Raw genomic sequence first — 12,570 nt, 5'->3', positions numbered from 1 at the left:
GTTTTGAGGATCACTGTCGTATGTTTTTCTTGATAACTTGAAAACCGCGGCCTCCAGAAAAAACGTATGCCAGTACAAAACTTAACTACATTAAATTTTCTACAAAAGGTGGTATTCATTTTTTCTGTAGGACTAATAGTTTGTGCATATTGAGCAAGAGAATATGAATATCTCACGTGTGGTTTTTGAAGGTCATGTGTAACATTGTGGTTTGCATAGAGCGATGCTGGTAGGGGCAGCTGAATTGTCCTGTATAAATAACTTTCCCTCTTACACTGATGAGGTAGACAGTGGATCTTTGCTGCTAATTAAAGCATTGTAATCAAGCATAACAGAACTGCAGCAATAGGTGCAGCAGTGAATGAAATATTCAGAAGTATTGTTTTTTGACAGATGGTATATCACTTATTTTCAAAAAACAGTTTACACAGTTCCGTTCGGTTACACTCCACAAACCTTCTCGAGCACTTGAGTTTAATAACATTTGCTGTGCACGTTATTGCTGAGTTTTGCAATGACAAAATTAGCTTACTTTTTATACTTTCAGTCACTGATGTCAAATAGAAGAAATTTATGGAACAAGACCACACAGACATAAAGAATTCGCTGAAGAGAGAAATGCTGCAAGGTGGTGGTACTAATAACTGCATCACAATTAATTTATTCTCTTATGAAAGAAAAAGAAACAGACACAATTGGAAAACAGTAGTAGTAATCTTTAAGTACAGCACTAGGTACAAAAAAAGCCTCCACTCTTGCACAGATCTGAGCAAGGCATGCTTTCATAAACATATTTGATTTCCTACCTTGTGAACTATAGATGCTGTCAGATAATAAAAGATTTGTGATTCTTCAAGCTTTCCCGGTGGATGCGTTGTAAATAGTCTTCACGGGTTTGCCGCTGGATCACGTTGTGCAAATTCCACAATATTTCCTCGGAGCAACTGTCCGACATCTTCAGGCGGTTCAACCTTGCTCGTGGCTACGTACGACTGACAGTATCTGCACACCGATACCCCATTTTTTGAACATGCACGTGAAGAATGCACAGCCATGGAAATCTCGCATGCGCAGTGATTTGCCATATTCAAACTCCCGCTGACAAAAATCGCAGAGCGGCTCTCCTGTGCTTGTGCTGTACACTGCATTTGTCTAGTGCGGCCAGACATTACTCACCAGTGGCCGTACTAGGCCAGTGTTATGACGGGCCTGTTACCGAACAATCTTGATTTTCGCGTTCTGATTTAATAGCAGCTAATGCAGGGTTCCAGGCTGTGCTCAGTTGATATCCTGTATCCTTGTTGATGAGATTATCAGCTGTACAGATATACACTCCTGGAAATTGAAATAAGAACACCGTGAATTCATTGTCCCAGGAAGGGGAAACTTTATTGACACATTCCTGGGGTCAGATACATCACATGATCACACTGACAGAACCACAGGCACATAGACACAGGCAACAGAGCATGCACAATGTCGGCACTAGCACAGTGTATATCCACCTTTCGCAGCAATGCAGGCTGCTATTCTCCCATGGAGACGATCGTAGAGATGCTGGATGTAGTCCTGTGGAACGGCTTGCCATGCCATTTCCACCTGGCGCCTCAGTTGGACCAGCGTTCGTGCTGGACGTGCAGACCGCGTGAGACGATGCTTCATCCAGTCCCAAACATGCTCAATGGGGGACAGATCCGGAGATCTTGCTGGCCAGGGTAGTTGACTTACACCTTCTAGAGCACGTTGGGTGGCACGGGATACATGCGGACGTGCATTGTCCTGTTGGAACAGCAAGTTCCCTTGCCGGTCTAGGAATGGTAAAACGATGGGTTCGATGACGGTTTGGATGTACCGTGCACTATTCAGTGTCCCCTCGACGATCACCAGTGGTGTACGGCCAGTGTAGGAGATCGCTCCCCACACCATGATGCCGGGTGTTGGCCCTGTGTGCCTCGGTCGTATGCAGTCCTGATTGTGGCGCTCACCTGCACGGCGCCAAACACGCATACGACCATCATTGGCACCGAGGCAGAAGCGACTCTCATCGCTGAAGACGACACGTCTCCATTCGTCCCTCCATTCACGCCTGTCGCGACACCACTGGAGGCGGGCTGCACGATGTTGGGGCGTGAGCGGAAGACGGCCTAACGGTGTGCGGGACCGTAGCCCAGCTTCATGGAGACGGTTGCGAATGGTCCTCGCCGATACCCCAGGAGCAACAGTGTCCCTAATTTGCTGGGAAGTGGCGGCGCGGTCCCCTACGGCACTGCGTAGGATCCTACGGTCTTGGCGTTTATCCGTGCGTCGCTGCGGTCCGGTCCCAGGTCGACGGGCACGTGCACCTTCCGCCGACCACTGGCGACAACATCGATGTACTGTGGAGACCTCACGCCCCACGTGTTGAGCAATTCGGCGGTACGTCCACCCGGCCTCCCGCATGCCCACTATACGCCCTCACTCAAAGTCCGTCAACTGCACATACGGTTCACGTCCACGCTGTCGCGGCATGCTACCAGTGTTAAAGACTGCGATGGAGCTCCGTATGCCACGGCAAACTGGCTGACACTGACGGCGGCGGTGCACAAATGCTGCGCAGCTAGCGCCATTCGACGGCCAACACCACGGTTCCTGGTGTGTCCGCTGTGCCGTGCGTGTGATCATTGCTTGTACAGCCCTCTCGCAGTGTCCGGAGCAAGTATGGTGGGTCTGACACACCGGTGTCAATGTGTTCTTTTTTCCATTTCCAGGAGTGTATATTGCTTCCTTAATGACACAGTCCCAGAAAGATGATGCTGAGAATAAAACTTCCATCTTTTCGTAACACATAGGATGTCCTGTATTCAGGCAGTGTTCCACAACTGCTGACTTTTCTGGTTGACGAAGGTGTGTACGATACTGATGTTAATCGCAGCCTTCTTGTACTGTGCGGCATGTCTGGCCTGTATACGCCGCCCCACACTGACAGGGAATCTTGTACACACCACATTTCCTCAGTCCAAGGTCATCCTTAACCGAACCCAACAGGTTTCTCTGTTTCACAGATGGCTGAAAAACACACTTAATTCTGTATCTCCCGAGGACTCTTCCGATTCTTGATGACATGGCACCATGCCATATTTTGGTGAGTAATGTCTGACCTCACTTGACAAATGCAGTGTACAGCACAAGTGCGGGAGAGCCGCTCTGCGATTTTCATCAGTGGGAGTCTGAATGTGGCAAATCACTGCGCATGCGCGATTTTTCACGGCTGTGCATTCTTCACGTGCATGTTCGAAAAATGGGGTGTCAGTGTGCGGATAATGTCAGTTGTATGTATCCACGAGCAAGGTTGAACCACCTGAAGATGTCGGACAGTTGCTCCGAGGAAATATTGTGGAATTTGCACAATGTGATCCGGCGGCAAATCCGTGAAGACTTTTTACGATAAAAGTTTTGTAAACAAATTGAAATAATTTTTGCTTGGTGACCTGTTCTATGCAGTAGAGGGATTTCTGAATATGTATTATGTATGTTGTTGTATTACATTTATCTAATTTGGTTCTAGACCAAATTAAAAAAAGAATAAGGTTTTGTAAATGGCCAACACATAACCGTGTTTTCACAGAGAACATGTATTTCATTTGTAAACCTCGTGACACATTCCACAACATAGCAAGATGTGGCAAATAAGAGCCACAGAACAGTGAAAATAACTAAACTAATCCTCTCTAAGTAAATCTAATGGATTTGTTTTAATGATTTTTTGTGTCCCTCTGTTTTTGGCAACTGTAAGGAGTGTTAATTGCATGTAGTGAGCAATCAATTTGAATTTAATATCATATGTCTGACTGCCAGTTGTGATTAATTTTAATGTCATTTGCCTTGCTTAGTTAATTTGTTTCGTGACTAATAATGCTCCAAACCAGTCATCATCAACTGTGGCCTGTGGGCATGCAGTCCAATAAAGTAGTAGTACAACCTGCGGTTCTCAGTCATATGTTATAATAATCAGCATCTAGCAACTAACAGACGATTAAAACATCAACTAATGTTACAAGAGATTTTTAAGAATGTAGCTTTTCTGCTCAGTTTCTTTGGGCCTTTGTCCTGTGTCAAAGTGGGGTCGGCCAGGTTATTACGGATTTGGCAGTGTCAGTTGCAGAGGGTGGCCAGATGCCCTTCCTGCCACCACCCTGAACCCCCCAGGGTGTAAGCAGTGTATCCCAGCTGTCTGCATCTGGTGTAAGCGATGAAAGAGTGCAAATGTCTGTGAGTCACATAACTGAGGCAGGACGTGGGGACCAGCCCGGCATTCACCTAGCGGTATGTGGAAAACCACCTAAAAACCACATCCATGCCGGCCGACAGACTGGCTCTCATCATTAATCCACCAGGTGGATTTGATCTGGGGCTGACGCACCTACCTGAGTCCAGGAAACAGTGCATTAGTGCTCTCGGCTACCCTGGCGGGTGTATCTTTCCTGCTCAGTAACAAACAAAAAGACTTAAGAGGCAATAATATTTTGAGATGTTTTTAATTTTAATTGACAGTGGTGAATTCAGCCTTGAGGTAAGTAAGCTTGCCACTTCCATCAGGGATAGGGAGGGTGGTAAGGTAATATGGTCACTGTGGAGTTAGATGAATGAAGGGGGGGGGGGGGGCATATATTATTGTTTGTCTTCCAGAACTGACTACATAGGGTGTGTGTGTGCCTCATACCAATCAGCTACTATGGTATAAATTAAAAGGTAATGACATGGATGCGTAGATGGGCATTACAGAGATGGTCATTCTCAAGTGTGATACATATGAGGTGCATTTAAGTTCTAAGGCCTCTGATTTTTTTTTCTAATTAACTACTCACTCAAAATCGATGAAACTGGCGTTACTTCTCGACGTAATCGCCCTGCAGACGTACACATTTTTCACAACGCTGATGCCATGATTCCATGGCAGCGGCAAAGGCTTCTTTAGGAGTCTGTTTTGACCACTGGAAAATCGCTGAGGCAATAGCAGCACGGCTGGTGAATGTGTGGCCACGGAGAGTGTCTTTCATTGTTGGAAAAAGCCAAAAGTCAGTAGGAGCCAGGTCAGGTGAGTAGGGAGCATGAGGAATCACTTCAAAGTTGTTATCATGAAGAAACTGTTGCGTAACGTTAGCTCGATGCGTGGTTGCGTTGTCTCGGTGAAACAGCATATGCGCAGCCTTTCCCAGACGTTTTTGTTGCAGTGCAGGAAGGAATTTGTTCTTCAAAACATTTTTGTAGGATGCATCTGTTACCGTAGTGCCCTTTGGAACGCAATGGGTAAGGATTACGTCCTCGCTGTCCCAGAACATGGACACCATCATTTTTTCTGCACTGGCAGTTACCTGAAATTTTTTTGGTGGCGGTGAATCTGTGTGCTTCTATTGAGCTGACTGGCGCTTTATTTCTGGATTGAAAAATGGCATCCACGTCTCATCCATTGTCACAACCGACGAAAAGAAAGTCCCATTCATGCTGTCGTTGCTTGGCAACATGCCACACAGGCAGCCATGTGGTCGTCCGTCAGCATTCGTGGCACCCACCTGGATGACACTTTTTGCATTTTCAGGTCGTCATGCAGGACTGTGTGCACAGAACCCACAGAAATGCCAACTCTGGAGGTGATCTGTTCGACAGTCATTCGGCGATCCCCCAAAACAATTCTCTCCACTTTCTCGATCGTGTCGTCAGACCGGCTTGTGCGAGCCCGAGGTTATTTCGGTTTGTTGTCACACAATGTTCTGCCTTCATTAAACTGTCGCACCCACGAACGCACTTTCGACACATCCGTAACTCCATCACCACATGTCTCCTTCAACTGTCGATGAATTTCAATTGGTTTCACACCACGCAAATTCAGAAAACGAATGATTGCACGCTGTTCAAGTAAGGAAAACGTCGCCATTTTAAGTATTTAAAACAGTTCTGATTCTCGCCACTGGCGGTAAAATTCCATCTGCCGTACGGTGCTGCCATCTCTGGGATGTATTGACAATGAACGGGGCCTCATTTTAAAACAATGCGCATGTTTCTATCTCTTTCCAGTCCGGAGAAAAAAAATCGGAGGCCTTAGAACTTGAATGCACCTCGTACCTGTAACAAGGAATATGAAATTAAATTAAGACTGTTATAATACATTTTGATGAGTAGAAGAAAAATGGCATTTGAACATTTAGTGAACATTTGTGATTGTTGATGCAACTGGATTACATTTTCCTGGAGACATTTGCATCTCAACCTTTATCTTTGACATGGACAGAAGCTGAAGTAATGAATTAAAGTTTTCCCCAAGGCCAGGAATGGTACCTGAGTCTCCTGCTACTACGCAGATGCCACCCTGGCATTCTAGCTGAAACAGCTTCACAGAATACTTCAGTCTAATGCCCTCCCTAGCTTCACTTCACCCTCAGCTCATCACGATTTTCCCCCTTCTTAAATTGTCAGTATTGCCGAGGCTCTCCGATACTGGGAAAGCACACCAGCTTTGTACGTAATGGGGAAATTCTGCCAGTACCTCAGGTGTAGGTGGTCTATTAATCTGATAGAACTACATTTTCCTGGAGACAAACTTTAATTAATTACTTCAGCTTCTCTACCATACTTCATCAGCCAATTGCAAGTCCCAACTTTGGGGTCACAGGAAGTGACAGCAATACAAAACACAGAATATTCGACACACAGTGTTCCCCATGATGCTGACTTTTAAAGAACAGTACTTGGGGCCGGTAGCCAATTTATTGAGCCATTACTAAAGCTAGTCTATTGGTAGCTCATAACATACTACAAGGGCAAATCAAATAAAAATGGGATTCTATTTTTTATTTAAATTCATTTATTGAAAAACTCAAGGCAATTATAATTTATTTTTCCACATAGTCTCCTGCTTTGGAAATGCATTTGTCCTAGAGTATGGGCAGCTTTTTGATGCCCTCATCATAAAAAGAACAGAGTCGTGACACCAGCCAGTTGCCATGAAGTCTTCCACACTCTCATCATCTTCAAATTGTCATCCTCCTAGAGCTGCTGTAAGCGGTCCAAATAAATGGAAATCGCAGGGCGATAAGTCCGGGATGTAAGGGGGTGGTGATTGAGTGTAGTCCAGTGCATTTCCTGTAGCTTGGAGACAGTTAGAGCTGCAGTACGGGGTCACACATTGTCGTGGAGGAGGATGACCAGTCGAATCAATTGGTCTCATCTTTTCATCTTTTGCGGCGATATGCAACTCTCGCCTTCTTCAACATTTTGCAGTAGTGCAGTAGTAAGCAGCATTGATTGTGCATTGCTCTTGCAAAAACTCAATCACTGACCAATCAGTCCCCTAGAACTTAGAACTACTTAAACCTAACTAACCTAAGGACATCCCGAGGCAGGATTCGAACCTGCGACCGTAGAGGTCGTGCGGTTCCAGACTGAAAGGTCTAGAACCGCTCGGCCACCAGCGGCCGGCAAAGTTGGAAGAACCTTGCCAGCTGACAGTCGACTCTTTGCTTTCACTAGTGCTCCCTCCCGTGCCCTCCACCACTCCTTGCTGGCTTGTTTGGATTCTGGAGTATAGTGGTGAAGCCAGTTCCGTCACAGGTGATGATCTGACTCAAAAATGCATCACCTACCACAAACCTTTCTGTAAGCCTTTGACAGACATCCAAACGTCTCAACTTCAGATTTCTGGTCAAAAGTTTAGGGACCGATCTGGAACACACTTTACAGAACTGTAGGTCATTTGTGGTGACTGCTTGACAGCTCCCATAAATGATTCTAACTTTTTGTGCCATTTCTGATACTATCGCTCATCGATCGCTGTCAATAATGTCTTTAACTGCACTAATGTTTTTGTCTGTACTGCCGGTCTGAAGAGAGTGATCGTGTTGCTGATTTTCCAAGCGTTCTCGTCCTTCCTTGAACTTTTTATGCCAGGCAAACACACGCATCCTTGATAATGTTTTATCACTGAACAGTGCAGTCAATCTTTGGCAAATTTCCGCCGCTGTAATCCTTTTGTGAGTAAGAAATGGAGGGGTGCACCTGTTGCTCAGACCTTGTGAGCGTTACTGACAAAATGGCAGGAAGTATCTAACAGCATGCACTCCTCACTTCTAACGGTCCCGCCTAAGCATAACAGAAGTATGGGGCCAGTCCTACCAACTGTTGATGTTCAGGAACAAAAATCCTATTTGTATTTGATCCCTCCTCGTAATTTATGTAGGTAAAATACTTTCCAGTCCATTGGATGGCAGGTACAACAGTTATAAATTATTTAAAAAAGAAAACAGTCTTGGTTGCAAAATAATGATTACTTAATAAAGCGTTTCATCCTTTTAGAGCATCATCGGATTATTAGTATTCTGCAAATAAGCATCCATCAAAAAATGTGCGACATAGGGTGTGGACTTTAAACGCATCTGCGAAAGCTGGTGTATTTAAGGTCAATATTTAAGGTCAAGACTTTAAACACATCTGTGGATGATGGTGTATTTATGGTCAATATTAAGGTCAAGACTTTAAACACATCTGTGGATGCTGGTGTATTTAAGGTCAAGACTTTAAACACATCTGCGGATGCTGGTGTATTTAAGGTCAACGTCCTATCTCGCTAACTTGTGATGAATGCTAATTTGCAGAATACTACATAATCTGATGATGATCCGAAAGGATGAAACACATTATTCAGTAATCATTGTTTTGCAATTGAGAATTTTCTATTGTAATTTATGTAGCGTACTAATTAACAGTAAGATTAGTATGTAAGTGGCTCAGGGTGACACCCCACAATATCAGTATAGGCTCTTGAGCAAAAAATTTTGATGATCACTGCTCTGAACTGTTTTTGCTTTCTTTTTGAAATTCTGAATTTTTTTGGCCACAGTCGACAACTTTAACTCTTTCAATGACGCAGGGAAGAATTGTGGAACATTGCTCCATTATAGCTAGTTCTTTGCATTGAATAAAGCTTTCTGTCTGGCACACGATATTTTGATCACAAAAGTTTGTCATCCTTCCAATGGTTTTTACTGTAGTTCTCCCAGAGCCACATTAAAGAAAACTGAATTGATAGAGTTGATTGGATATTTACAGGAAATATTTCAAATAGTGTTTACCTTTGGTGAACATCTTTCCATTGTTCATCAAGAAAATTCTGACTGAATCGTGTGACTGAGTAAGTATTTGTGATTCCATAAGGCACAACAAATAGTAGTGTATTGTTTCACACCTCTGTCATTACAAATGTACATTGTGTAACAGTAGCGAGATTAGAGTTTAACGTCCCGTTGACACTGAGGTTATTAAAGATGGAGAAGAGTTCAAATTAGAAAAGAATGGGGAAGGAAATCGATTGTGCATATTTAAAAGGAACCTTTCCAGCATTTGCCCTAAGTGATTTAGGGAAATAGTGGCAAATCTATATCTAGATGGCTGGATAGGGATTTACCTAATAGAAGCTCAAATATTATTAAACACTGTAGTCATTATTTTATCCATTACAGTTGGGAAACACCACAACTGTTTTCATAAATTATACTGCAGGAAATACTGCAACCAGCCACAAGTTTTTTAGAAATTACTGTACTGTACCATTGCTAGTTTTGGGGCTGAGTCCATCGTCAGATGATACCATCGATTTTTTGGCAAGGTTTACATTTGTGTCTTCATGAAAAGCTCTCCTTTACATATTATGAGGAGAACTTTTCATAAAAACACACATGTAAACCTTGCCAAGAAATCAACACTACCATCTGACTATGGGCTCTGAAACTGGTAATGGTACAGTAAAGTCATTTCTAAAAAAACTTGTGGCTGGGTGCGGTATTTCCTACAGTGTAACATAGTAATTTTGCATTGTTAATACACTGTACAGATTAAATTTCTAAGAGTTGCTTTTATTTTGTTAATGTACACCTCGTCTCATTCTCAACCTTGAAGGTTCTTCTCAATGGCATCTCTTTAACCGTTTCACTGCTGTGGGCATGTGTACATGTTCTGCAATACTGTGCCTTAAGTGTTGTGGATGTGTATATCCACACTGCTTGGGTTTTCCTACATTGCTGTGGGCTTCAGTACGCATCCTGAGCACAAGTTACTTCCATATCTCAGTTAATAAAAAGTTTTAAGGTGGTATTTATCATACAATATATGTGCCTCATTGTGTGCAATCATTTGCAAAAAAAACCTCATTCGATATCTTGAATTGTTTATGAGATACGAATATTGTTATGAGAACTTCATTTACGATGTGCAAGGACGTGAATGGACGCATCGTCCTTCAGATTTAAGACCCAATAACTTGAGAACAAAATGAGATATCCCTGCTGCTTCCATTTTAAGTAAAATTTTGATATCTTATGTACATTTCATTGACTGCAGTGTATGAGCTAAAATCAACCATATGCAAAGTTTACACAAATGTTTAAAAATTCTCGCAATGTTTTAGTTAATTTGATCCAGCACATTAACTATAGTGTATAACAAAAAGAAATTCAATCCTTTGTCGGGCAAAGATATCAGGCTATAAAATGTGCAAAAATAAAACTTTTTCACTGAACAGTTTTAGAAAAATCAAATAATAAGTATTTCGTATCAGCCAGAATGCCATCTATCCACACAGGCTGAGCAGTACAGCCATAACAAAATCTGCCTAGCACGGAATGCAAAGTACATGTCTGTAGCAGCAAAAGGGTTAACACTACAAGCTTTGTACACCAATATGGAGAGCAGCAAAAGGGTCTGTAGCATGAAAGTGTTAACACTACAGGCTTCATACATCAAAAAACACACAAAAATATAAACTGACACAAGTTTATGTGCAGTAATGATAATGCCTTCAGCTGTATGTATTAGTTACTATTTATTTAAAACTGGTTTCAGTGGTACAGTTCGCCATCTTCAGGCCCCTCTACAATGTATAGAGATCATGTTCTTTAACAGACCAACACCATTATACTTTCACTTTAAGTTCAGGACCCTCACTGTCTGCAAAATTGACTCTTTCATCTATTGTATGTGTGGCTACACGGTGCAACTGTGGATGAAGATTAACAAGGCAGATTCCAAGTTCCTAGATTTCCAGAAAGTGTTCGATACAGTGCCCCACTGTGGACTGTTATCGAAGGTCTGAGGATATGTGAGTCACTCGAATACTTCGTAAGTAATAAAAACAGTACATTGTCCATTACGGTGAGATTTCCTCAAGAATATCCCACGGAAATGAGATTGGACTTCTCCCGTTCTCTATACACATAAATGATGTGACTGTTTGCTGACAGTGCTGAAGTGCACAGAAAGGTGTCATCGTTGAGTGACTGTAGAAGGATACAGGTGACGTGGACAGAATTCCTGTTTGGTGCAATGTATGTTTCAAATGGCTCTGAGCACTATGGGACTTGACATCTGAGGTCATCAGTCCCCTAGAACTTAGAACTACTTAAACCTAACTAACGTAAGGACATCACACACATCCATGCCCGAAGCAGGATTCAAACCTGCGACCGTAGCAGTCGCGCGGTTCCAGACTGAAGCGCCTAGAACGGCTTGGCCACCGCAGCCGGTGGTGCAATGTATGGCAGCTTGCTCTAAATGTGCAGAAATGTAAGTTAATTCAGATGAGTATGAAAAAAAAATCCTGTAATGTTCGAATATAGGATTATTGTAGTGCAGTTAGAGACAGTAACACTGATTAAACATCTAGGTGTGATGTTTCAAACTGATACGAAACGGAACGAGCATGTAGCGAAGGCAAACGTTCAACTTCAGTTTATTTGGTGAGTTCTAGGACAGTGCACTTCATCTATAAATGAGACTGCGTATATAACACTTGTGTAACACATTGTCAGGTGCTGATCAAATATTTGGAAACCCCACCAGATCGGATTACAGAAAGACATCAAAGCAATTCAGTGGTGTGTTGTCAGGTTTGATTGACAAGGACTACACAAATGCTCCACAGACACATATGGTAATTCACGGAGGGAAGACGGCAATTTTTTTGAAAAGATACTGAGAAAATTTAAACCAATGGCATCTGCCAACAGTGTAAGTCTCCTGTAAGAACTGCAAAGACGAGATAAAGGAAAGTAGGGTTGATATGGAGGCATACGGACAGCTGTTTTTCCCTCGCTGCATTTGTGAGTGCAACAGGAAAGGGAACAACCAGCAGAGGAGCAAGGTACCCCTGCCATTCATTGTGTGCTGGCCTGTGGAGTAGGCATGTAGCTAGAGATATACATCTACATCTATACTCTACAAACCACCGTTCCATTCACATGTAGAGCATGGGAAGAATGATTTATTCAGTGCCTGTGTGTGTGCAGCAATTACTCTACTCTGACCGTCGTGATCCCTGTGTGAGCAATAAGTAATATATCCCTAGAGTAATTGTTTAATGCCAGTTCTTCAAACTTTGTTAATAGACTTTCTCGGGATACTTTATGTCTGTGTCAAAGAGTCTGCCATTTCAGTTGCTTCAGTATTCCCTATGGATTAAACAAACCTGTGACCATTTGCATTGCCCTTTTCTGTATATGTTCAATATCCACTGTTAGTCCTATCTGGTAAGTGTCCCACACACTTGAG

Source organism: Schistocerca cancellata, chromosome 11 (genome assembly GCF_023864275.1).
Source record: "Schistocerca cancellata isolate TAMUIC-IGC-003103 chromosome 11, iqSchCanc2.1, whole genome shotgun sequence".
NCBI classification, from domain to species: Eukaryota; Metazoa; Arthropoda; class Insecta; order Orthoptera; family Acrididae; genus Schistocerca; species Schistocerca cancellata.
This window is presented reverse-complemented; position numbering follows the sequence as displayed.